The sequence below is a fragment of the Corapipo altera genome, unplaced genomic scaffold (assembly GCF_003945725.1).
Source record: "Corapipo altera isolate COAL_440 unplaced genomic scaffold, ASM394572v1 94, whole genome shotgun sequence".
Taxonomy (NCBI): domain Eukaryota; kingdom Metazoa; phylum Chordata; class Aves; order Passeriformes; family Pipridae; genus Corapipo; species Corapipo altera.
Window position 1 is genome coordinate 904,627 of NW_020884950.1, and position 27,942 is coordinate 932,568.

The 27,942-nt window shown below is 41.6% G+C and overlaps 1 protein-coding gene across 4 annotated transcripts in view; it reads right to left on the reverse strand.

Moving 5' to 3' along the window:
• Positions 1-27,942, reverse strand: part of PELI1 (pellino E3 ubiquitin protein ligase 1) — a 43,679-nt gene that overhangs the window by 14,605 nt on the left and 1,132 nt on the right. Inside the window, exon 1 of one of the 4 annotated variants that reach the window (XM_027663039.1) lies at positions 27,887-27,927. The exons of 1 other annotated variant lie outside the window; for it this stretch is intronic. The gene's annotated coding sequence lies outside the window, so the exon portion shown is untranslated. Of the gene's footprint in view, positions 1-2,688; positions 2,865-16,106; positions 16,132-27,886; positions 27,928-27,942 lie in introns of those variants that run through there. 2 more of the 4 variants (XM_027663035.1, XM_027663038.1) reach the window with 2 other exon arrangements.

The following is a 27,942-nucleotide window of genomic DNA, read 5'->3' on the forward strand; positions in this document are numbered from 1 at the left end:
CCACTTTTGAGATTAGCCAGTTTCTGTTTACAGCTCACATCCTGCACTAGAGATGCACAGGGAAGGTATGGTGATGCAGCTGACAGGCATTCAAACTGCACTATCACTTTAGATCAGTAGCCATACACCACCTTTCTAAGGAAGGATAATTCATTTTCTTTCCAGAAAAGGGAGCTTTTCAGCATAACCCCCCTTTCCCCCACCAAGAATAAGCCTTGAGAGTTTGGAAAAATCAGTCTAGCCTTCTGCTTCTGTATGGCTCATTATTTCCTTAGTCTACTCTGTACACCTTTTCTTTTATAACTCAGAATAAGCTTAGCCATCCACTATATACATAACAGTGTCTTATGATATGAAAGCATCAAAAATAAGACAAGGCCAAGCTCTGAAATGAGCAAGGAGGCTCTCCTGACAGGATACCAAGCATAAACCAATGCAAACAACTATCTGCTATTGTGCCCTGAGAACATCTGTGAAGTCTCAGTAGAAGAGTTTTTCATTCTCATAAACAGAATGAAAGCATCTTTTTACCATGGACATCTGCCATTAGTGGGTTGGTCATCCTGGAAACAAGTCATGGAAGAGTCAGAGCACACACACACATGCACACAAAAAGGGCCGTTTTGTGTAGACATGTTCAAAGGGGCATTAACTTGATACACAAGAGCAAATCTACTGTTCTGCTCCAAGGCTACAGCTAACTTTTTCCAGGCTAAGAAACAGCAGTTTTGGTTGAATTGGCATCCAGCATCCTGCTTCGAGTTCTGTTCCAGCCTCAGAAGCAAGTCTGAGTTCTCAGCAATTTTAGGAAAGACAGGAACAGCCCTATGAGGACAGGCAACCCTGCTCAGTGAACAAGGGAAGTGTTTTAGAACAGGACTTCTACTATGGGCACCTATACGAAAATCTGTACTTTATGATAGTAGTCAAAAATAGCATTCCTGTTCAGAAGATGGAAAAAAGCCATCTAAGCACAGGAGGCTGGTTTCAATCAGACCTCTGCTAACTTCAGTTCTCTTATTCTGAGCTGCCATTGATGAGATGAGAATGTGGTTGGGTGTACTAAACCTGGAAGATTTATGTAACCAATAACGATCCACTCCAACAGACTGACAAAAATCAATCCTGAAAATATTCCCCTGGGAAAAAAAAAAAAAATCAAAAGAATCCAGCATTTTTTTCAGTTATGAAAAAGTAACAGCTGATCCTCCCCTGAGGAAACCACGATAGCCTCCTACGGGTTATAAATGATGTAATTCAGACTGCGTGTGGGAAGCCAAAAACATTTGTCTTTTAGCACAAGGTGTCTATTTTAAAGCTGTCACCGCAATATTATCTCTATCCTTAATTAGCTGAGAAAGTTCTTCACCAATGCTACATTTCCACGCAGTCTAAGCCCCCTTTGCCACCTCTATCCTCCACATCAGCTTTTGGATACCCTGATGACAATGCACAGACTCTCACACGGGGCACGGCCCTTCTGCCAGCACTCCCTTTTAGCACGAGGGACAAATGCTACAGCCTGGACTTGCTCCATCAGCTGAGCCACCTGTCAAAGTTACTCACAAAAGCTACTTCAGGAGATCAATTTGCAGCTTTCTCCACGAGGTTTTGGCTGCACCTGCACTCGGGCTGTTACCACAAACTCTGTGGGCTACATTAAAAAAGGTACAGTTTTGATTTCGTTTCACTCAGATTATCAAGTGAAGATTATTTATAATCTCAAGAAGCCATAAAACAATGCTACACAGAGCCATGCTGGGAGAACATCACGTGTTCGTTAGCCATAGCACTACCTATTTGTACCTTCAGGGAGTGCCTTGTGAAAGTACAGGCAGGAAAGAAAAAAAAAACAACTTTGTTCAATATGGGTACGATGTGGCAAAAGTACAGTTCTCATAAAGAGAACTCTGCAGGTAGAAACCTTTAAAATTATCGCCTCTACTGCCTTCAGACAAATTACGAAGTATTACCTTAAAAATAAGCAGTCCAACTTTCATTTCAAGTCAGTGACAAAAGCAAAACTTCTTAAGAGTTTAGACCACAAGAGATGCGCCTTATTTTTAAGAGGGCTGTTACACAAATCAGCTTTGATGAATGAATCCAGGAAGATTCACTGTCTGATGTACCTGTACTGGACTATATGGCTGAGAAGCCTGTAATTGCAAAAAAACACAATGACTTCTTGTTCTACATTTCTGAACATTACAGTTTTGGCTTTTATGAGCCTCTGACTTCCTGATGAGGCAGTTCGTGTACCAAAGTATCTGCTAAATAGGTATTTGTATTACATTAAAGCCTTTTCACATAGCATACTGCACCATCTTGCAGTTAATAGGAGTTACAGTTACATTTAAAGCCTCTGTTTCAGTTAAGATAACACAAATATTTAACAGCTCCATGAGAAATTCCCTTAGGTGATGATGACAGTTTCAAGGCATCTTGCTCTGCACCCTAAAAATGAGAAGTGACTGGTGCTTCCTACGAGCAAACAGCAGTTATTATACTGGGCACTTTGAATGCCTCTTCCTCTCTGAGGTGGAAGGGCAGCCTGCAGACACACTGCCCGCTCTCACGTTTCCTTTCCACCACATCACTGAAAACCACTGCAACTGAGGAGGCTTTTGAAGACAGACTGAAACAATACCACACTGAAAAGGGAAAAGCGATGGCATGCAGAGCACTTACCGGAATCTTTGTGTCCTTTCAGTATTTCCACACAGTAGAGAAGAAAAAACCCCAACACTTCGACCTCGTTAAAAACCAGCCAAAAACCACCAACTCCTTTAAACCTCCGGCAACTGCCAGACTGAGTGACTCTGCTCTGAGTGCTTTCACTTCAGCCGTGGGTAGCGCCTTCTGCCTAAAGAGGGGCTGGCTCTGCCTTGCGTAAGCCGGGTAAACACGGCTGCACCACACAGCATTGGCTGGAGGCAGAGCCGGCATCCTGCTCCCGGCTCCATCAATTCATCCATCCCTCGCCCCGAAAAGGAAAAAAGGAAGCGGAGGGTGTGCTGAGAACAATACCGCGGCCCAATCGCCTGGCAGCTCTGTGGCTGAGGTTCTCAGAGAAACACTGATTTATTTCCTTCTCTTACATAACTGTACCCATGCATGCTATACCTTTTCTTGTTTTTTTTTAAAACCATCATTTATTAGCCCAGCTAGCTTTCCTCACCTCCCACACAAAGAGTAATTTCTTAATACAGTCAGTGTTATACCAGCAGAAACTCTTCAGGCGTTGCTACCTCGGTTTTCACTAACGCCGTAGAATTGGACGCACCACACACCCGCAGACACCACCTGTGGCCAATGATTCTAGAACAGCTCATTCCTGTAGGATGCACGTTTAGAAAGGCAAATCTGCACGTGCCAGACCAGGTTATGAGCTCATTTCTCATTCCGCCAACATCGAAATCGCTGCATCGAGCCAGTGGGTGGGATAATTTAAATGTCTGAGCCATAAAGCGGCGATCAAGTTACCACAGCTTCCAAATCGCCGCCTCTCGCCATCAATCATGCAAATGGCTCAAAGGCTGCTGCAAGCATGATATGACACAGCAGCTCAACCTTTACATTAAGTTTTACATCACAGTTGTAGTGGGCCAAGAAGGGGTACCTGGTTAACCTGGCTCAAGCAATGTACAACACACAGGCTGACATTTCGCATCCCCCGAGTTCTACAAGTGACTGTTGCTCCTGTTTCTGCTGCCCCCTCCTTGGCTTGCCACCTCAGCTTTCTAAGCACAGTTTTATGGCCTGATCTGTCAACATTTTTAAAAGTTGGTATATCCACTCTGTTGTTTTTCAGCTGGATCTCTTTCCTAGTTCAGCTCACGGTATAGTCACTGGGTAACCCTTAAATCTAAGAACTGTCAAACAAGCTTTCTGTTCATAATGCCACAACACAGCATTAGTTGCAACTCCACATATGGCAGCTTCACTGCTGAAAACCAGGTGAATGCATACCTGTTTTCTCTCTCCTCAGCCTATCCTCCACAGCCAACCTTCCCCTAAGTAATACTGTATGGCTGTCCTGTTACAGGATCTTGGCACCTACCTCAAAAATTCAGCTGCAGAACACCTTGCCACAGGATATTCTGGGTAATAAAACTGTACATAGGCTCAAAGACACTTTTTTTTTTCTCCTATCATAGATTACTAAGCACAAAGACACCACTTTGCTCCACAGAAGTGATTGAGCCACAGCTGCTGAACACTGAGAAGTGCCTGGAAAAATATCAATGTACAGGTGCTCCCTTGTTTCCACTCTTCTAGTCACCAAAAAAATCGTGCTCCTGAACACTGATCTGAGATGGTATGGTCATTATCACAGCTATCAGATTACTAAACTGGTAAAGGGCTAAGGGAAAAAAACAAAATAAACAAACCTCCAACTATTTTAACCCAAATAATTTTGCTTATCTGTCTGTGGGTTTATTCTGTAAACCTGCTGTACCTATGCAAGTGGGAGGATAGGGACCTTCTGGATCAATCTCAACAGTAAAGCCAGAGACTCATCGAGTCCCATCTTGAGACTAATGTTGAGTCCCCCTCCCTGCCAAAAAAGTCCGTGGCTTCACCCTACTGGCACACGAACCCGGTTCTTCCACTGGTAACATGAAGATCCTTAAAACAGCACTTTTTACTGGGTTGGAAGAGTCACACAATCCCACCTCCCCCATCACTTTCAAGTATTTTCTATTTTGTCCTGGCCTATACAAAGCTGACAGGTTTAATACTGTTTTAAGCAGGGCACAGGGTTTGCTTTTGCAATGTTGTTTTTAAGGAAAAAAAAGAAAACCACATCAGGACTGCATTAGTATCACTTAACACACAGATATGGCACCAAGAGTACAAAGGGTGCTCTGTACTCAGGTATTTAACAGCAGAGATAAGTTATTGGTAGGACCACTTCTAGGTTCCATTACTTTTCTCACACAAGTTGCAACACTTGCACTGTTTCAAAAGCATTCATCCTGAAAAGCACAACTCAAAGACTAATTTGTTTCTAGAGCTCCTTTATTTTCTCATTTTACAGACCCAGCTGTTCAGAGTTCAGGTTAATAAGCTTGTGGATTACTTTATGCCACCTAAGAAGCTCCAGAGTGAGCAGTTGCAGGTGGATATGCCCCACCCAGCCTCCTTGAAGATAACAATCCTTCTCTCTGCACCCTACCTGCCTTCCTATTAGTGACCCACTGTATTGTGGAGCACAGGCTTCTGCTGTCAGGCAACACCAGATAATGTCCTTTTCATAGTTAACCATGCCCCACCTTAATGCAGGTTTTCTCGAGGTTTATTTTGCCCCTAGGCACACTGCTGTGTGGCTGCCTCTGAATCTCACTCTACAGAGTTTGAACCACTTGTTTCCCTGCCTGTGTTTACTCACAGCCATGCTCTACTCAGCTGTTCCTGTGTCAACAATGTCCCTCACTTCTATGAGGAGGAGGGTTTAATGATTTTCACTCGACACAAGACCCAATGCTCTGTCTTGTGTACTGAAAGCAAATGCCTCCAGCGTGCTGTCGCTAGGCAAGCCATCCGATTTCTCCTGGAGCAGAGATACCATGCCAGACTAAAACAATGGAATCTGTAGCCCAAGATATCACTGCTAATTTCATGAAGTGATGCTGAACTGCAGGGGAGGTTCTTTCCTTGAACTTGTTAAAAGAAATAAAGGGCTGTATCGTCATGTTCCTCTATCTGACTCACGAGCAGATGCTGTACAGTTTGATACAATTACGTGATTTCACATGACATTCAACATGAGCTTTGAAGAGGAACACATTTCTAGCTGTTCCAGCTAAAAAGACAAGTCTTACTGCTATGGCCTCTGGTGTCCACACTGCCAAGAAGCCTGAATGGCAAGCTCTGCACCCTGGAGTTAACCTCATCAGTGTATTACTGCCAAATTTCAAGGTGGACGCTTTAAACAGCTGTTGATAATTTTATTCAGCAGAACAGGCAGGGAGTGGAATAAAAGCCCCACACAGGATAAGTGCTGTACACAGGTATATAAGAACTGAGTCTGAAGGAAAGGAAACACTGAGAAAAGGGAGCAAAAATGTGGAAGACCAGGACCTGTAATGGTCCCAAGGGGGAAGCAGGCTTGTAAATTCAATACTGAACGCTGAACATGCACTATACACCACCTTAACTCTTCTTCCCACAAAGTCAGTGGCTGAACTCTGAGCAAAGCAAACAATATCCAAAAAACCCCAAATATTTCATGTGTTGCAAAGCATTAACACTGTTAAGGGGTTCCCAGAAGCCTAACCCTGTGTGCACGAGGGAAGAAGAAAAAAGGGAAGATTACTGACTTACCAGCCCCATTAATCTTTTATTGTGTTACGTCACATGTAATCTCTGTTCAAGGAGTTCCCATGTTATACAGTTAATAAAAAGTCATACTACAGTGTTTTAAGGAGATTATGGGGGGGGAAAGGGAGAAGCAGCTTGAAGCCAAGAACATGCTATTTAGAGTATACAATAGAAATGTTAATCAAATAATCTGCAGGAAGAGGAGAAGGGAAGGAAATGACCTAATCCTCTGCACTACTCTGTGGTGGCTTATGGTGAGAAGTAAAAAAATTCTTGAGCAAACAAAGGTCCATTGTTAGAGCTACAGCTTCCAGATAAGAACCCTTTTCTGCATCTCAAGTTTCTGTGCCATGAAGGGTAGATGGTACTTCATGAACTCTTCTACACTGACCACTTCAGGAGGGGGTAGAAGAGGCTAATTAGATTCCCAGGACAGCTGAGTGAAAGAACCAAGTAGAATCTCAAGTTGTTAAGGCACAATAAATGCTCCTTCAAATGGATCTGCCAACTCTAAAATGTCTTTCATCCAGCCATGGTGATCCTTGAGCAACAGTAGAGCAATTTGTCTCTGAAGCAGGCTACTGACAGAGGCAACAAGTCCTCATGCTGCAGAGAGGCATTTCCCATGACAGTAATCACACTTTGCCATCAGACAAACCTAATGAGCATTTCTCATGAAGTTCTGTTCCACCCTTCCATCTTTATGTGCCTGTTCCTCAGGTACACCAGGGAAGCCCTTCTGCTCAAGGACAGCCTGTTACCATCAATCCACATCCCATCCTGCAGACTGCAAAACACAGTTGGCCCTGTCTTCAGTTTGATCTCTGCTCACACACGGCTTTCAGCACTGTACCAACTCAGTACTTTCAAATTCGTAGGGGACAGACCCCCATCAGGAAAAGTGCAGGCAAGATTTCTGATCCTTGGACTGAGAATGTATTTCATAGTTAACCTTACTAGAAGCTGAAGGAATCTCAGGCAGGAATGAAGGAATACCTTCAGGACAGCAGGACAGCTGACTTTTAGGTGCGTATGTGTTTTCAAGAGGCTGAATCAACTCTTTTCCTCATAAGGGACTTCACGGAATCACAGAGCAATTCAAGAGATCATTTAGTCCAACCTCCTGCTCAAAGCAGGAATTGGCTAACCAGATATGGAGCTATCATTGCAAGAGACTGGGAGCTTTAAGTATGAAATGGCCTCTTAAGACACACATTCCCTCAGAAAATAGTAAAGGTGTACTGAATGCTGGAGAACAGCAGATGACAAGCAGACTTGCAGACCAGTCTGGGGTTTCGTGTTTGTTTACAGCCTTCCTATGACTGCTGGATCCAATGTTTGCTTAAAATAAAAACAATTCCCAAAAACTACTGCAGAGAGCTTGCTGTAGCCACACCAAAGATTGTTTGGGCTGATTAAACACTTGAAAGGGTGAGATCCACACCGTGTTTTAAAACAGCTTCACAAGAGAAATGTGGCCCAATAAGCAGTTCATTAATAAGCAGCAATAGTTGCCTCAGTAAGGCATTCAGGAATTCAGCTGCTCTCAAGATGGTGTTGTGGTTTAACCCCAGCCAGCCACCAGGTACCATGTGGCTGCTTGCTCACACCTCCCTCTGTCCTGTGGGATGGACAAGAGAATCAGGGAAAAAAGGTAAAACCCTCAGGTTGAAATAAGAACAATTTAGTAATTTAACTAAAGTAAAATAAAACATAATAAGGGAAAGGGAGAGGACATAAAAGGAGAGAGAAATGAAACCCAAGGAAGTGATGCACAACACACCTGCCCACCACCCACTGACTGATGCCCATCCCGTCCCTGAGCAGCTGATCAGCCACTCCCAGCCAACTCCCCCCAGTTTATAACCGGGCATGACATCCTATTGTATGGAATATCCCTTTGGCCAGTTCAGGTCAGCTGTCCTGGCCAGGGTGCCTCACAGCTTCTTGTGCACCTGTTCACTGGCAGAGCATGGGACACTGAGAAGTCCTTGGTTTAGAGTAAGCACTGCTCAGCAACAACCAAAACATCAGTGTGTTAACATTATTCTCATCCTAAACTCAAAACACAGCACTGCACCAGCTACTAAGAAAATTAACTCTATCCCAGCTGAAATCAGCATGGATGGTCCTTCACCTGGCTTTCTCAAGTACCTCTTGAAGAATCAGACATACTTCAATTCCTAAAAATCGAAGGCTGAAAGAAGGATAGGCAAGGCCTCATTTCTGAAGCAAACACATTTGTTTTCCAAAAGGTCGAACTGACACAAGCCATCTGCCAAGTCAGAAACACACAGATGTAGTTGCACCAGGCTTCCTTCCAAGACAATAAACTTGAGTTTCCCAGGTACCTGGAAAAAGCTATTGTTAAAGATTTTTTTTTAAGTTCTCTGCGATCTTTTCTGGTTCAATTAACCTCGGCTATGAACAAGCACTTCCTCAAAGAATCTTTTAGTTGTTGTTCTGCCATCTTTCAGCATCAGAACTCAGACTCTCTGAGCTTCAGGTATTATGGTTTCCCCTAAATAAAGAAAGGGAGGCCCAATTTGAATTAATTTCCAAGACACAGTTTTCATGCTTGCAAAGCCTTTTAAGGTACCAGCAGAACTAGCTGAACCTGCACTACCTGAAATTTTTCATTCCCACAAAGCCAGATCATTTGACCATGGACTTCTTCAGGGAATGTTAAGACAGACAGTTGCTAGAAGTAGAAACACTTTCAGTGATGAAAACATCTTTGCCTCACTTTCAGTGATGACAAACATTTCATACAGACCAGCAAAAAACAGACAACAAAAGTATTCAGCTGTAGAAATTCAGCTCTTACTGGCTGTCTCCCCACGCTCACATTGTAGGGAAAGATATCTTAGGACGGGCAAAGTTTAAAAACTGTACAGTTTCTAATCAACTCCCACATCACACAAAAGGATCTCTTAAAAGAAGGCAAATACATTTTCACTCAAAGACATTGTGATGCACAAAATCAACTTTATCAGTTTTCCTCTGCTTTATCCTAAATTCCTAACCACACTGTATGTATACTCTTGACACTCACCATTTCAGTTGTAGTCCATCTGCAATTCTGGTAAAAAAAAGTGCTGGATAACCTCCAAATGGCCTCCTCACCTCTGCATGTGAATGTCCCAAGACTGTAGTTCACACCTGAATATTCTGTAAGTCACTGCTAATAAACATACCATCTTACCATATTCCTCCTCCTCACTTCAAACTCTGGACAGCCTTTATATAAGGTACAAAACTTGGCCCTTTTTAAAGGTATCACCTCCAGCATTCACACATAAAAGCATATGACCTACATACCTCTGGAGAGTTGTCAGAGGCCTCCTCTCTGAAAGCCAAGGGTCAGGTTTTTATAGTGGCCTGCAAGGATATATTAGAGTTCTACACAGAAACAGCTGGTTCAGTACCTCCTTTTCCTTTATTTCTGACATTCAAGCACATCTTTTTAGGAATATTTTAAATACTGTTGTATGAGCTCAGGTACAGAACAAATGTTACTTTAGGCAATAACCCAAGAGAGCAAGAATTGATTGCTTTTCACATGCAAATGGTTTCTGGTAGAGGTATACTGAAATATATCCAGATACATTAAAAGCTGTCTCTTAAGGAGTCAGGTGAACCAACTTCTATGCTAATACAACTTGTATTTATACATGAACACAAAACTAACTTTTTGCACACTTCAGTTTCCAAGTTCATCACCTCCTACAGTCAGCAATGCAAAGGGGACAGTCCAAATACCTCCTCATGTTAGACCACCTACCTGTTCCCAGTTACTGCTCAGAGAAAAAAAAAAATCCCATGCTAGTCAATTATATCTTTTTTTTTTTTCCCCCTTTCTAATCCCATGGGCAATGCATGATTTAGCATATCTAGACAGGCATAATACTTTGCTTCCTACACTTCTAATCCAATTTGGATAAGAGGTTTGCTGCTTATAAAAATAAACAGGCAGTTGCATTTTGCCTCTATGCCAGCACTAACACCTAACAACAAAGAAGGTCATTCCCAAAGAGTAGTAAGAATTCAGTGCTAGAGATGCCATCCCTAAATTCTACTCCTGGGTTGAGAAAGTAATTCAGTTACTTCTTTAACAGGTACAAGAGAGAACTGGCAGGTACTCTTGGTTCTTGTCATATGCAATTTTTGACGTTATTGTACCAAATATATTCTCAGCAAAAAAGGCCAGGACAGAACACCTCAACGTGGAGATGGAGCTGTACTATTTCTATAGGGACCCAAGGGACCTTGGTCTGACCATATGGTCCAGTTTTAATTAAGAGCTAAGGAAATCATTATGTTCAACCTTTGACTTACAGCTGGAAGTTTTCAAGGTGTTGCTAAAGTTTTTGATTTGCTGTGTACACAGAAAAAAGTCACCCTCAAATAAGAGAAAGTATATAGTTCTATATGGCAACTTCATGTTTTGTTCTGGGAAAAATAACAAACAAAAAACCAAAAATAACCCACAAACCCCCGTGCTTAAAGCTGGGGTTCAGGTTCTCTGTACATACCAGCTCATATGTGAAAGCTACCTGAAGAAGCATGCAAAACAAATGTAGTGGAAGAGTTAAAGACTGAGTTAGATTTAAATTAGCACAAGCGTGAAAGAAAACCTACATTTCTTTCTCATTACAGGCATTTCTCTGACATGCAGAAGTCTCTTAACACTTACAAACTCACTTCTAGAAATGACCTTGGCTTTGCACTTTGTACCTGTATGCACTGAGAGGCAGGCTTTAAGCAGCAAAGAATCACTTGCTTTCTCTCAAAGAAAAATTTTTCCATTCAGGAAATAGGAAACACCAATGGGCAAATATCCCAAAAAGAGCATATAGCCACAAAAAATGGCACTTTTGACAGCACCGTGACCAAGCCATTTTTGAACAGTACCAGACAATCCAGAACACAGCTGTACTTTATAAAGACTGAAAATAAATTTCACATGATTTACAGCATCACTTATTTATTAACCAAATTGACTGGTTAATATAGTACAGATTTCTTCCTTTCTCAACCCTGAGAAAGAGACTGAGAGAAGCCTCCACCTTAACCTACGGTGTGCACTGCATACACCTACCTAGGCTACATTTGGGGATCTTCAAGTGCACCTTCTGTGTACCATGGAAATCTTAAGTCCTGTTTTTCTAGTAGAGCAAAGTTAACAGCAATAATCTGCTCTGGAGGAGCTGTTTCACTTGCCCCTTTTCAGTCAGCCATTCAGAGCAGACTCCAAGAAATTCATTCCAAGAAATCTGGCTCTTCAGAAGTAATCCTTGCAAGTTTTCAGGGGTAGGTCGGCCCTCTCTGGACTGACATTGTTTATGAACACTGCTTCAAATTACAAACAGCTGCTCACACTGAGCACAGTAGAGCTGCTCACACGCACAGAGAAGTCCTGCTCATGTTCTATTTGTCACTCTCCTGCTTAGGGATGTCTCCTGCCATCCCTTTGCAGAGCACAATGCTCAGAGGTTATGAACTGTCATGGGCAACGTTGGCACACGTGAAGAAGTCACTACCCAGACCTGGCAGAGATGTCTGATACACTTCTGGACCAATGCAAATTCAAAGTCAAAAAACCAAAAAAAATCAAGCCAAACAAGTGCCAGGTGAGTGGGACAAAGGCTGCAAGTCTGCCAGGCCGATCAGCAGAGCTGCCTTTAGCAGTAGATACACTCTATTCCTCAATGCAACTTAGCAGCAGAACTTTTATTCAGAATTTCAAAAACGGACTTCCAGGCACGCTCAGTTTCACTTCAGCAACATCAACCCCAGCTGTAGAACACATATTCTCTAAACATAAAGGAAAGAAAACCCTTTTCTCTGGGTTAGCAGCCACTCTTGCACTCAAGCTTTTTAAAACACTGAAGTCATTCTGTTCTTCACTGATGGAAGCGTGTGGATTACCTGTCCCCAAAATAAACTTTGAACTATACAAATAAATACAGCATTGTTACAAGCTCAGCCTCCCTCTACTCTCTATTTTATAATAAGCATTCCTTGTCTGCAAACATGACTGCTAGGACAAAAAGATGCAAGGTCAGCTACACCAAACAACTCTGAAATATTATCAACACTATACAATGTTACAAAACCAGCATGAGGAGGGTATCAGCTCCAATAATTTTACTAGTTTCTGAGGTGAAGTATTTTTCTTTTACTAATCACTTCCAAGCTGAGGCTTTTTTTCCTTGTTAGAAAGGATGTACTTCATTTTAATTGCAGAAAAACTAAAAAAACCACCACCAACAAAAACAGGCAAGCACAAAAAAACCTATTTCTTAAAAAAAAAAAAAAGTCTTCACTTTAAAAGCAATCTTTGGCCTAAGCTCTTTATTTTGAAAGTACGGTTTAAATAACATGGTGGGAAAGAACTTGTGTCAGTAACTTCAGATACAGAGCTATTTAATTTTCATTATATTTAAAATCTAACAAAGTTATAGCAGCTATCTCATATTATTACAAATAAGATACACTTTTTTTTAATTACTGAAAAGAGTGATGCAAATATCACAGCCCAAAATGCGGACATGTAACTGTTGACACAAAGCTCCAGTCCCAAAACTCGCCTAACAAGAAGTGTGAGTTGGATCCCAGTGTCTGTGGAGCAAAGCATCACTTCTGGGAATGAGCACATATTCCCAGTTTTGTGACAGAGAAGCTATTTTACTGCTTCTGGTATTAAAACCTACAACTAAGCATCCTCATATTTGCTGGGATTTGGGAAAGTCCAGCTGCAGGAGTAACTGTAGGTTTTGCTTGTTCTAGGTCCTTCTTTTTAAGAACAGAACTTAGCCTAAAATGAAGGGGTGCAAGTTTAGGAACTACTGGGTTTCTTTGTGTATCTAGTCCTGTCTTTTCAGGTCATCCTCCCTTATTCAGCAATATGAAAAGGTTAATACATCTTCACAGGTTACTAATTTATTTTTTTATTAACACATTTAAGTAAATGCCTTTGTTTCCCCAAAATGTAGCTTGGTGCTTATTCCTTAACTTCTGATATGGAAGTCTACCTAAAAATTGTATAAGTAAAAGAAAGGCTGCAAGCCTAACCCCCAAAGCAACACCACTAAGGCTGTACACACTGAAGCAGCGAGACTTATCTTTACCAGCAAAAAAAAAAAGGTCCAGAATATAAAAGTTAAGCAAAGATAACAGAAGATCTAACACAAAGGGGCATTGAAATATTACAATCGAAACTCCCAGTGAAGTGGCAGCCAGCTGAAATCAAAGATCATAAGAAAAGCTTTCTTGTTAATCGAAAGCAACATGAAATCTCTTTTGGACCACGAATGCACAGAGTAATCCACACTAGCTCCAGTGCAAAGAAAACTGAATCCTTTGACAAAACTTCAGCCTTCCAGACAACTGCTTGCAAACTCAGCATGTTACAAAGATGGTTTTTACTGTGGCACAAATGCAGACTCTCTAATTAAATTTTTAAAAAGTAAAAATATACTTGCAGCCTATAAGTTTAGCCCAGATTGGAATTCTGCAACAAGATCCTCTCCCTTAAGTGTCTTTTTTAAAGCGTGCCAAAACCATTAGTTAAAAGGATAATCTAAATAAAGCCATTGTTAAAAAAATAAAACTACATCATATCATGGCTGGAACAGCTAAGGAACTGGTCAGGGAGGAAGGATTATTTCCTGGCACAGTAATGAAGCAACAGACTAAGTTCTCCCTCTCTCTTTTCATTATTATATTAAGCCTTCCCAATGCTTCGCAAAAATAAAACTGAGGTTTGCAGCTCATCTGATCAATTGCACTGAGCAGGAGGACTTTGTTTCTGTGCAAAAAAGTAAAGGCACGCTTAGCAAGGAAAAGAAAATGAAGTCCAAACTCTGTTTTTCTTCATCTACCAGGTCAGTTCACCAAACCTGACACTTGAGCCCAATTATGCAGGTGCAAGTAAGGATTCAACTGCACTGAAGGCAACTGAATTCAGCAGCGTAAGCGAGATCACTATCAGCCCAACTGAGCAAGACTGTACTAGAGCAGATCTTGGCTGGACATGCAATTTAATTCACCACTCTGATTTTGGATAAGCCCCAGACCTTCAGAATAATTACACTGCTGTCAGAGACAATGCTCAATGTCAGTTATAGTATTTAAGTTGTGTATTGTTTGTCTGAAGAGATGAAGCACAGCTTCTCAAGCCATTATACTCGATTGTGTTTCACAACTCTTCCTATGAGTTTTTTGCAAGTATTTTTGGCCCATATACAAGTACTTCAACATGGCAAGTTCTCTCTGACCCACCACGTTTCGTTAGAAAGAAATGTCTTCCTACCTTATCTTCCAACGAGACTCTCAAGTTGATAAAACAAAGCTCTAACAGCTACATTACTAACAAAGCTCCAGACCATCGAGCACTATGTGGTGAGTTTCCCCTTGAAATACACTGGCAGAGTTCAGGAATTTTGCAGTATGAATTCACTCGTGATAGAAACTTGACAGAAAAATCAAGAAGCATGGTGGAATAATACAGAGCCGATCAGAAACTAAAATAAATATGCAGCATGAATTCAAGTCAGCAAACTCACATGAAATAAATAATGAAGTGGTGTTTCCCATACCTAAACCATTTCAGGCTGTTAACCACCAATACTGACTGCTCATAACCAGTTTCAGGGTTCTGGCAGCTGAAACACAAATAGCAGCCATTGAAGTACTGATACCTTTGATCATGAAAAACACTATTACGATTAGCATCTCCTGCCTATTTGCTCCAATCCCCTGAGATGTAAAATGAAACTATAAACATTTTCAAAGTTATATGCCAGAAGTCCTCTCACTGTTAATCACACCCTTTGTACTTGAGGTTGTACTCTCAATTTCAGTAGCATTAGCTCCATTTGAAAACTGGTCTAAGCAAGGAAAAGTTGGTGTTCTCACAACACCACATTCATTACTCCTTTCGTTCAAGCAACAGTGAGAGGAGGAAGCAGCTGTTGTCCTCAAACCAGAGGGCCAAGGAAAAAGAACAAGACATAGATACATTCACAGACAAATCTATGGAAAGCAACGCAAGAATTTTAAGCCTACCACATCAGAAGGATATATAGCCAGTCTAATAAAAAAAACTTAAAGCACAGCTCCCTGAACCTCCTAGAAAACTCCCACACTTCATTTGTTTCTCTTGAGTTAGTGAGGAAACTCAGCTCGTGGAAAAACTCTGGTCAGCAGGTCTGGAGCAAAGACAGGCCCAGGGCTGCACAGCTCAGGGGAGGGGGTTGCTAAGTGTGTGCAAAGGCCAGGGAGAGGAGATGGAGAAGGCATCGCTCTCAGCAGGCAGTAAACAGTGTATCAGCTTAGAGCCTCTGGAAACAACCTTGGGTAGAAATCCAATATTAGGGCATGAGAAGGTAAATTTGGTGCAGCTTAAGGAGGCATCTTACTAATATAATAATCTCCATTTTTATAAAAGCTGGGAGTGGTTGCTGTAGAGAGATCCTGTCCAATGAACCACTTAAAGCATTCTCTCTCCACTTTCTTTCTTAAAAAAATAGCGATTAGAGAACAAATACCGTTACGGGTGGTTGCAGCAAGACAATACTAATAGTTTGTATTGTTCTACACTTGTACTTCTAGCAACTAATCTCAATCAAAATCTTCGAGAGGTAAACAAAAGCTCCATTTTAAAGGAACTCTAGAAGTAGTTACCGAATTCCCTAGATGAAAAAAAACTGAAAAGAAGCTGATGTGCAGGAGGAGAAGTTTGTTCTCGTAGAACAACTGCGTAGATGCAAACTCACCGTGTCCAAGAACCTCGAGATCGTAACCGCGCTTCCACTTGGATTTACGATACATAATCAAAAGCCACACTCGCAGAGGGGAAATGACCTGTTGATGATGGTGGCTGTCAACAATGAGCTCAGATCAGTTTAGCTGCTAGTGGAGACAGGGCAACGGTTTTCAACACTGCGAGAGAAAGTCAGAGTGAGACCATATGGTTAAGCCCCGTCCACATCAGCACCATCAACAATTGAGAACTGTCAGCTGGGACAGGCAGAGGTGGGAAGTCTACCTGTCACAGCCCCTGTAAAGAATGGTGTCCTAGAGGTTTATCAGTGTGGGCTCAGTGTCTACTGGAATAAATGCATGTTGAAAAAAGCACCAGTAAAGTGTCTTTGAACACAGCATATTCCCTTCTCTCCAGTCAGTATTCCCAGTGCAAACTAAAATGTTCAGTTGGTCAAAATTAGTCAGGGAATTCAGTTACCCACTGGGCTGGTTTCAGTGAGCTCAAGATTTACTGAAATTTAAGAACATGTTCTGGAATTATACTGGATAAGTCAAAGTTTTACATTTACAGAAATGCCAGTTGCAGGTAAGCTTTAGACAAGCACTGTCAGCAGACACCCTGGCTGTGTGTTATCCAAAACCGTGCAAAATAAAGGGATGAAAGGGCTGGCTTTAACTTCAAACTACTTAAGAGTAGGGGGAGCTGGATCAGATGAACTCCAGAGCTCCCTTCCAAAATAAATTCTCCTCTTCTTTGACAAACCTGGCCATTTGCACAGAGGCATGAGCTCTGCATGCAAAGACAAGTCCTGCATCACAGAGCTATTATTTATCACCCATTCTCACAACTGCCTGAACTTAGCTGTTAACAAAGAGCAGGAGCACGTTCTGCAGCTAAACAATTTTTAAGGTGGCAAAAAACACCACTGCCTGCAAAGGCAGCAGGAACTGCCTGCTCCTTGCAGTTGGACAACAGAAGGTTTGTGCACAACCATGATTCACAGATGTGTGCCCCCATCTGCTTCTCAACTGGATTTACTGGCGCCGAGAGCACCTGAACAAAGGATAGGAACAGAGAGCTGGGACCAGCTGTCATGTGACTTTCTGTTCATTTCCAGAAAAATAATAAAATTATGTATTTTTAAAGGCACAGCCTAATCAATAGCAAGATAACAGGAAATAAGAGTTTGTTCCTGAGGAGTACTTAAAAGCTGTGTTTAATCTTGAAAAAACAATGGAACTTAACTATTTCCATTCTTAACTCCAGAGCTAGTTTTGTTTTCTTTATACTCACTCTTCTATTCAATTTACTTTGTTCCTCTAGGTAACAGAAGCTACATTTATCAGCAAAAGACTGCTTAGTACAGGAATAATCTAATTAGCATGCATTCTGAGTTAATACTAAGCTTATATGAAGGATGTTTTAAAATTAAGTTTGAAAACAAGCAGAGTAACAGCAACAAATGAAAAATTTAAAATTCTTAGTTACAAAACCACACTTGGAACAACCTATAGTTCTGTCTTCATCAGGCTTAGTCATTTCCCATACGTTTCTTCACAGGGCAATGTTTTTGTTACAGATTTTGCTATGTTTAGGGGTCTAGGACTTAGGACAACTCCAGAGACAAGAGGAAGACAAGCACCATTAGTCTACTCAGTTCTGCAGCATTGTGTACCACTAATTCTTCTTATGAGGAACAATACCATGATAAAAATTACCAAAACACTTTCAGGAGGCTAAAAGATGAGGCACAGCCTGTCTGCTAATGTGAGTCACCTGCATAACCAGTTGCTACAATAAAACCTGGGGTACACAAACATTAACACACAATGGTCTGGTTGCCAAAATTCTTCCACCAAAAATTCTCCTGAATTGGTCATTTGGTTGCATGCTGGGAAAGCATCTTCTAACACTGCCTGGGCAAAGGTAACCTGCAGAAATTGGACAGGCCCCAACAGAGACTCCAATACAAGGAGTGGAATGAGAACACAGGTGTAGGACAGAAAATACAGACCCTGAAGACTGTGAGATAATACCTAAAGATTGGCAATGCTTAAGTAATACTTCCAAAGACTAATCATCTCTGAGATGGAGCCTGAAACATAAACTATGTCTGAGGACTAGGCAGCTGAAGTCAGACTTAAAACCCATGCTCAGTACTTCAGCATAAGAGTGAGGTCTAACAAAAAACACCGAGTGTCATGGTTAAGCTTACAAAGCAAACTAACTAGGAATTCCCACATACTTTATTACAATGACTACTATTAACAGGGAGTGTAGAGCTCACTGGGATTTTAAGTCGCTCTGTATCACAAGACACCTCACTTCCTCACTTAGATGGAGGTCTTTGAAGCCCTGAGCAACCTTACCTTCTGCCAGAGTTGTTAGAGTAAAGCTGCAAAGCAAAAACCAAAGCACACTGTCATTTAATAAAAGGAAGCTCAGCAGAAGGAGTAAAGGAGGTGGAGGGGGGAAACCCAGGCTCCATCGAATGCCATGCTGCTCCACACCAACACAGTGGAAGGGAATCCTGTTCCACTCTGAGGGCTATGAGCCACCTGGCCAGAAGCCATGCTTATGCACAGCTACTTGGCCCTGAGGGTTGAAAATAAAAGATGAACAGCCAAAATATGAGGCCAGCAGACACAGCTGTCAGGCAGGGATCAGCAGACCTGAGGACTGTAGCATTAGGAATGCTCCAGCCCATGCTGGTTGGCTGTTTTGAACTATACCCTATTCTTTCCCTCAGTTATTTCCTTCCTCTCTTTGTCTACCTATCATAACTCCTATTTGTGCTCTGCTTCTCTCCCCCTACCTCTTCCCTTTTTTGTCTCTTCAGAGTCCAAGGTCTTTCAGTCAGGCTTCTATTCATACAACTGACAAGAGCTGAAAAAATGGAAGTTCACAATTTTTGGTACGTGGAGCTTCCTGTCAGAGGAATTTTTATAAAATTCAAGTTTCTTGAAAGACAACTGATTGACTGTTTATAACACTATTCCCAGTCACAGCATACTAGTCAGTATTAAAGACAAGAGTTCACAAATAATGCAGTCTGCTGATTTAGCTTCTATAAATGGAGGGTTTGGCCACTGCAGAGATGTCTGATCTACAGCTCTCATTCACATAAACAGTCCCTGGCCACACAAATAAAGACTGTCATGATCCTTGCCCAAACTCCTGCAGGGAAAAAAATTAACATGATAGCAGATTGGATGGAACAGCTCTAAGAAAAATCGATAACAGTAGCTGTAAAATCTAAAATTAAAGTAAGTCTGTTTTTGATGCTTTCAGTACACACAGTACATTAAATTTGGCAAAAGCCCAATGGAACATGAAGTACTTGTGGACAATGTCTGCCAAGAGCTAGAAATATAGCACTTAAGTCTTTAAAGAACAAACAGAGAACCTCAGTTGATTTCTACTTTACACATCTGAAAAAAAATTAAATCAAGGTGATCTTTCTGAGGGAACATTTGTATGAAATCTCATGGGCGCGCTTTGTGCAATGCTGAATGGAACACATGCAGATTGGCAGATAATCAGTATTTATCATTTTATAATCCATTCCACTTGTGACAAAGGTTACAAACAGATGTTATACCTCCCCATACTCCAAACCACTGTGCTTTCCTCCTTAGCATCAGGCTTGTGTCTGACACAAGCTCTGTACCTGGCCCTCGGTCATGATGACACTTCCAAACATCAGCAGAGTGAAAGCAGAAGGAATGGGAAGTGTGAACTCGGGGAACTCACAGCTGCACAATCAGTTTTTTCACCCACCTTCAGGTTTGTTGGTACTTCATTAGTTTACATGCCTCAGAGCAGAGCAAGATTTGATTAGTAGCTGAAGACTAATTTGCATTTCTGTAGCAGCCCCCAAACATTAACAAATTAAGCATCAACACACCTGTGAGTTGCCTACCTTCATTAAAATAAGGACAAAAAAAAAGAGACAAGGCTAACAGCCATCTGGGGCTTTGGAGACATCATCCATCATCCCAGCACACAGGTTCCTCTCCCTGTCACCTCCCATACACAGAGTTCCCTCCTTGTTTGACAGGAGAGTTGAGCACAATTCCAGCTTTGTTACGTTTCAGCCTGAACCCTGCCTTGGGAAACTGGACAGCAAGAGGAGGAAACATGCAATGCTACACTTGACACCAGCCCAAAGCCAGGCAAGAAACTTCTCATGTCATCTCACTCTACATGTAAGCCAAGCACTATCTGGATCCTTAAAGCTGCTATTTGTTGATGATTGAGGTTTTGAAATATTAGAAACACCCAGATTATTCTGCCTGTTACTCCTCCTCATTAACAGCTATAAAATAGTTAGCAGCATGCCTACAACACTTGGTGCTGTGGATTCTAAGAGACTGAAAGGCATCAGACAAGTGATTATTGGCATAATAAATAAGCTCTTCACTTCTTCCTGTGACAAGTCTCTTTGCTTTAGGGGTTAACATCTTGTATGGATGAGGCTCCTACTACCTCTGCTCCTCTCTAGATATTTGCAACTTGAATGAGCCCCTCCCCAAAGTTGCAGAGTTAAGGGAAAGATGGCAGGAAAAATGCTTGTAACACCCTCCCTCCTCAAGTAGAAGTTTCTCTTGCTATCTATGCATATCTCAGAACAGTGAAATATGCATGTTTATTTCAGTGAGGAAAAAAACTTAATAGTGTATATATACTGGCACAGAAATTCAAAAGCAGTTGCTATATCTGAGTCACAAGCAGCTTATAAGCCCACACTTTCTACTACAGCATCCTGACCCTTCTCAGCCAGCAGTGAGAGGTATGAGAACCTACTCTATGTTCACATCTGCTGCTCAGAAACCCTCAGACAAAGCTAATACACCAGCCACAGCACTGGCTGTAAAATTACACACATGCAAGAAAAGAAATGTATAAAAATAAAAGCTACTTGTGCATTTATATGCCTGCATGATCAAGTTGACTTCCTCAATTTTGGCAGGTGGCCGATGGCCTCGACACAGTAATACATCACATCTTTTAGAAAAAATAAGAAAAAAACCCCCCCAATCTGTTACCTCACCATGGTTCACTCCAGCCTTCTGGAACCATCTCGAGTGGTTTACAGAAACCTCACCCAACAGGCTTGTGCTGCACCAAAAGGGAAAAACTCTACTGGAATGATATTTCACAGACACCATGTACAGGACCAAATAAATACTAAGACAACTGATGCGGGCTATCAGCAGCATAGTAATTACCTTATTACAAAAACAACAACAAAAACCAAAACCAACCAAACAAAGAAACCCCACAACTCCCCAAAAACCCAAAGATCCAGTATGATGCATCCACCTTCTGCAGGAATCAAGAGACAATGACTTGGCTGTGAAAGTCATCTAAGCACAAAGGGGTGACCAACTGTCTTCAGACTAATGTGCTTTACAATATAATTTGTCTAAAGTTTTGTCTGCTAATCTCAGGGTATGAAGTGCATAGTCATAAATATATATGGTGTGTACTTGTATATATAGATATAAACACATTAAGAGGCACAAGGACAGCAGACTGGAGCAGGAAGCAGCCCTTACCTGAAGTGTCAGCACTACCATCACAAATTTTCCTCAACATCATCACATGAGAAAAAGAACAAGTGAAACACTCTCTACTTCTGGGCCTCCTGGGTCTCTGCACTACCTATCTGAAAAACTGAAAAAATGTTAGATCTTTCCCCTGTTAAAAAGCAGTTTTTACTGATTGTCCCCAGAAGTTTCAGGCAATTTGAGCTGGATCTCTCCCAGCTCTTCATTGAAAGTACATAAAATAAATATCCCCACAACTAGCAGGTGTTGAAGTTAAGTTTTACCACAATGACTTGTTTTACAGTTTGACTATTATCTTCTCCCCTATAAGTATTCAACTGGACAGCCAATGTGCTCATGCCACTTCTGGGCATCAGAGTTTTTCTGAGGAGTTCTAAAGGCAGCATCCCTAAATCTGAAACCTAATTACCATGCAAGTTTGATCATGAAAATGGATATAGCAGTATTGACTGCACAGTCCATAACTCTGGCTTCTCAAACATTAATAGTTAACAACTGTGGTTTCCTACACAGGAGGAACTCTCCCAATTTCTATCAGCAGATTCTGTAGCATGTTACATTTTCTTTCCTAAATTCAGAAAAGAGCACTTGCCCAGCAGAAAGGACTCAGATTCAAATCCAAAATGCAGCAGATACTCTACCTCCAACATTAGTAAGGCTGAAGCCACTTTACTCTTTTTCACTGCAGAACAGAAGTTCAGAGTCCTCTTCTGCCAACCTTAAAATACAGCAACTCAAATATCTACATGCATTTATTTTCTTCCATGTTGAACATTCCTCAGAGTATTTAAAGTGGCTCAGGAAAAAAGTAAACCAAGCCAAACAAAGAAAAAAAATATTAGTGGGAAACAGCAGAATTGACATATTTTTAGAATTAGCAGTTTATCCCAAGAGGTGCATTAAAGGAGGAAAATGAGCAATAAGTTCTTTAAAAGTAAGCAAATTACTTGTAGTAAGCCTCCATGTATGATGCATTTTGGATTTTTACCCCTAACCTCATACCAAATAAATTGTTCAGCTATATGATCTGACAAAAGAATCATTACTGATTTTCCAAGCTGAAACTTGTGTTAAGCCACGATTAAGGTAATATTTATTCTTGTAAAAATATTGTAGTGAACTACAACTGCTTCAGATAAGTGGAAAGAATATCAAGGTAGCTTGAGACAAAAATCTCAGTACACATATTAACACTTAAAGAGAAGAGGAGCCTTGAGATTTCTTAGCAGAAATTCTCCAGGGACCACTTTTATCATTTAACACAAATAATCTGTCTTAGGACAGAGAAAACACAGATGAAGTACTCAAGCTTGTAGGATTTTAAAATCAAGTCTTTACTCTTTAATACTGTTAGACTATGAAAGGCAGAATGAACTGAGGGCAGGGACAGGGGGCACTTTGGGGCAGCTTTGTAACTGTAGGAGAGGTATGATCTTAACACAAGAAAGGGAACTACAAACACATGGAACTCTAACCCTAATTTTGCTGCTAGTTTAATGTTAATTTACAGTGTCCCAGCGGACTCAGTGTTTAAAGGGGCCATATGTGCAGCTTCCATAGGCACACTAGTTCCCATTCCTAATGGGAAGCAGTTCCACCTGGGTGCCTTGTGTGCTGTCCCAGACATCACTGATAAATCCCTGGGCAAAGATGACCAGCTGGACAGAAATATCTCAAGCCACATCTAACCCAAAAATGCCAGTTTGACTGCCGTGACCCAAAGAACAATTAAGCCATTAGTGTTGTTGACACAGAACAAGGGGTTACCATCCTAGAGGACAAGCTGGCAGGGACTAACTAACCCAACAGCTGCAACTTTCCAGTTGCTCACTACTCCATTCAGACAATTAAGCAGAAACACTGAGGAGACAAAAAGGACAGTGTGAGATGCACAAATCACATCACTGAAGTTTGTTCTTACTATGCCTTCAGAAACTCTTGCAGGCCTTGAACTTGACCAGTGTCAAATCTTAACACTCTTCTTAACTGAAAACAAACCAGTGCCCTCAAATTCAATCTCTATTTCCCACCTTGTCCATAAATTAAAGAAAATCGGTATCCCAGCTCAGAAAAGAATATTTGTAAGCATTTGTAAAGAAGCCCAAAGGGTTGTGTAGTTGCAGAAGCATTGCAAACTTGAAATACAAACAGCTAAGTACATCCAGGCAGATGAATCAATTGGCAATGGAAGGGAAAAAAACATTGATGGCGGTCTACTTAAAAGACAATTTTGCCTAAGCAGGGTTTTCTGGTTTATTATTTTTCTGGGTTTTGGTTGTTTTGGGTTTTTCTTAATTTTTTTTCAATCTTCCTTTCAAGTCCTAGCTCCAAGAAACCATCATCCCCCAAAGAATCCTACCTGACTTTCCTCAAACCTACAAAGTATTTTTTAATATATCCCATTCACTCTAAACCTCAGCCAATCCACAAAACTATTCATATTATCAACTATCCTAATAATAATAAGTATTCTAGAGATCACTTCTGGTTTGAGTCTTCTTCAGCCTTTCAATACCTTCCTGCTGTTCACATCTATAAACCTACCCTAACGTAGCCAGACCAGCACCTCTCCAGCACGAATCTCTCTGTACTATTAAAAAAGCTTCTCACAAGGAAGGCTTTTCTCCCTTCTAAAAACATATTTATGCAATTAACTGCTACAAACAGGGCTGGCACAGGAAAATATCTGGTTGACATGGCTGTATAGCCAACATCCGGGGAAGTCAAGAGCATTTTGAGCCAGCATGACACAAATCCCAAGTCTTCTAGGACACACATTACTGGTGAACAAGGAAAGTGAGTGTGAATTTAACAGATCCTCTTCCCAAAAGAAATATAATTACTGGACCAGAGTAAGAGGTTTTGACTGCTCCTAATCTAAAACCTGCAACAGACCTGTAATTAGAAGAGTAAAATTATAGGACACTCCCAATCCTGAAACCACAGCAAGGTTTAGTCCACTCTGCTCTCGAGTACGAGATTCCAGCCCAAAATTCAGCATTTACATAAGTACCACGAGTGGCAGTCGAGTCACTATGATTAAATTCAGCAGCATGGATTAAAAACAAGGTCAGCAGATTAACTTTTATTACCTGTTCATGAACTGAACCGTGCTCCTGCATGGCAGGCTCCAGGGAATACCGTCAATCCTTAACTAAACACTTCCACCCAGGCACTGTGTTCACTCTGAATCAAACAAGCTGCTGACTAGTTCACACTTGAGCCCACGTCCCACAATGCCACCTCACAGCATTCCCACCTCACATGCCAGCCAGGAGGATGCTGCTGTAGCAGGACTGGTATTGATGATTACCTGCCTTCAGCACAGGGTGCCAGCAGGGGACAACAGACTTTTCCTGTAAAGCCTGTAGTTTCCAGCCAACTATTTCACATCCATTCGTTACTACAGGGTTATTCCAGAAAGGTCATTTTGCGCAGTTAGGAACATTTGGTGCTCCAAATCATGTCACACTGGTCAGCAAAACAGTCCATGGCACAGGGCTTACCCAGGTAGCCCATAAGCTGTGCACTCACTCGTGCAAAGCACTGAAGAACCTCTTCCTACTTGAAGCAAGAGCTTCTTTTCAAATCAATATAAATACAGGATACTTGTAAAAGAACACACTCTCAGTGCAAGGCTGTAATTTTTCTGCAAATCAAGTTATTGTCAAGAGTTTTTACTGCTCTACAAGGGTAGAGCTTACCTTTTTTTTTTTTTTTAATTTAAGGAGGACTTCTAGCACGGCAAAGACCTGCCATCCTTTTTAACTTGAAAGGCAGGCTTTTCAACACATCAATTCAAACATCTTAAGCAAAGAAACACAATCACTTGTAACTATTAATTGTTACATCCACTGCAAAACATCAAGGCCACTAAGAATGTGCCATGATGCTACCCTGTTGTCACAGCCCACCCCCAACCACCCACTGGAGAGGAAAATCCACCCCATGAGCTGATCACAGCCTCCTAGGAGACACAGAGCCACTTCAGCTTTACCCCACTGACACGATTTCTCACAATTAAACTGCTGGTTTACCTTCTTCCCCACGAATCTCTTCATCCAGGTGGACTAACTGGGCCTGATTAGGGATGCAATGTTGCTTTCAGTAGAACTGGGGAGCTACAGGAGGAGTATGACATTTAGTGGGGCATCTTGCTAACCGGTAGATTGAAAGGACACAGAAACTAGATCAGATGGAAACATGCTTACTTTTTTCCACTGAAACTCTCTCAGCAGTGTTCAGCGACTCTCGACCTACTTCCTATAGCATCTCTTTGCTGTCACTTCCTTTGACAGATTGTCAGCACGCTTGTGAATCTGGAGATTAAGGAATGAATGCCTTGGAAGCAAAAGAGCTGGACTTTTTCTTCTTGATGTTCAGTCAAAACTTTTACAATCTAACCAGCAAGGCGCACAGCGACCAGCAAGGGAGCAACAAGTATCTCCAATGACTGGCATCCAGCAGGAATTGCTAATCAGCTGTGTAATTTCACTCACAAGTATGCACTTAAAAGGTGACTGATTTCTCATGAAACACCCTCATTCTTCTTTTTTTAGCTCAGGGCATGGATTAGCATCTACAAACAGCTTTGGGTTTTCTGCTTTCCCATGTTCCAGAGCTCCTGTCTGAAAAGACATTTTACATCAAAATATACTTGTAATTAGTTCCTTCCAAATGAATAAGAGTTTTAAATACCACTGGCTCCAAGCAGATGATCCTCTATTTCGCATCTACAAACACAGACGTTAGCTATAAATCCTGAAGTGAAAGGATCCTGTTTTCCATGCTTAGTTTCTTAATGGAAACCAGCGTTGCTACCAAAATACAAAACTGCCGTAGCAGATATAGTATATTAAGTTCTGCTCTAACTGAAATACTAGTAGTTACTCAAAACTTTAATTTCCAAGATGAGCACTAGCGCGGTGACCTGCTGGGTTGAGAAATACGGTTCAGTGTTTGGTAAGAACGGAAACATTCCTGAGGCGCACACACTTCGCAGGACTTTACTCAGGGCAACAGTAGGTGCTCCAACATGTTTAATTCATTTGAAACACGAGATGCTGAAGCTTAAGGTACCCAGTAGCTGCCTATTGCATTCCCAAAGCTTCCTGCCAGGCCATTCGCACGACTTCAGAGAGTTAAGACACTTATCTTATGCAGCACTTAAAGGGTCTGATTTTCCAACTACCAGTGCTCAATTTTCAAAAAAAACCCAGCCTTTTTCTTTGGGAGCAAGGACCGTGGGGGATAGGAGAAGGGGGAATACCCCAGGCAGACGTCTGAACTTTGGCTCCACATTACTCACTCCAAAATTGTCGGCCTAAAACACTACAAAGCCACACGAACCACACACAACGACACACACACACAGAAACGAAAATCCGGGCAGCCTGTTCACATCCACTAACCTACAGGCGCCTTTCGGAACAAAAAGCAACCGATCATGTATCATCAACAGGTCATCTGGCTGTTTCTTTGTGGGAAACAAAAAAAAAATACGAAAAGCCGCCGAACAGAAACCGGAAACGGTCTTTTTTTTTTTTTTTTCCCCGGGTCTCCCCCCGCCCCCCACACGCGTTCAAAATGGAAAAAATAAACCCATCGCCCTTCGGATGCAGAAACGCCAGCACTGGCTCGCTGAAAGGCTTTGTGATTTTCCTTGCCAAGCAGTGTTTTGTCAAGGCAGAGGAGTCCCAGCATATTAAAAAAAAAAAAAAAAAATTAGGAAAAAAAAAAAAAAAGGGTGGCCTTTAAGGCCAGAAACACGAGTGTTACAGCTACACTGCATTTTGCTTCCATGTATTACAGAAGCTGCATTTTTGCAGAGGTGAAGTAGCTGCAATTTTTGAGGAGGTAGCTAAAACAAAAACAAAGGGGAGGGGGGGAGAAAAATGCTTCCGGTATAAAAACGTTTAAGTGCTTTAAAATATACCCTTTAAGAGGCAAAAATTATTCAGCTGAAAACACAACTGCTCCTCCTCTCCCCTGCCTTCAGAAAATCTTCTCCGTGGTTGTTACAGGCGGAAATGTCCCCCTCCTATTAGATCTTCCTGAAAACGCATTATTTAACTAGGTGAAAACAAGAGTGAAAAGAAAAACCGGACACAAGTTGCGCTGGACGGCAGGCTGCTCACAAAAGAGCCGAGGCTGGGGAGACGGGAGAGAAACCCTGTGATTCCCCCAAGAAGCTTAAAACGAAAAGCACACAACTTACCTACCGACTATCTGGATTCTTCCAGAGTGAAACAACAACATCATATCTGGAAGAGC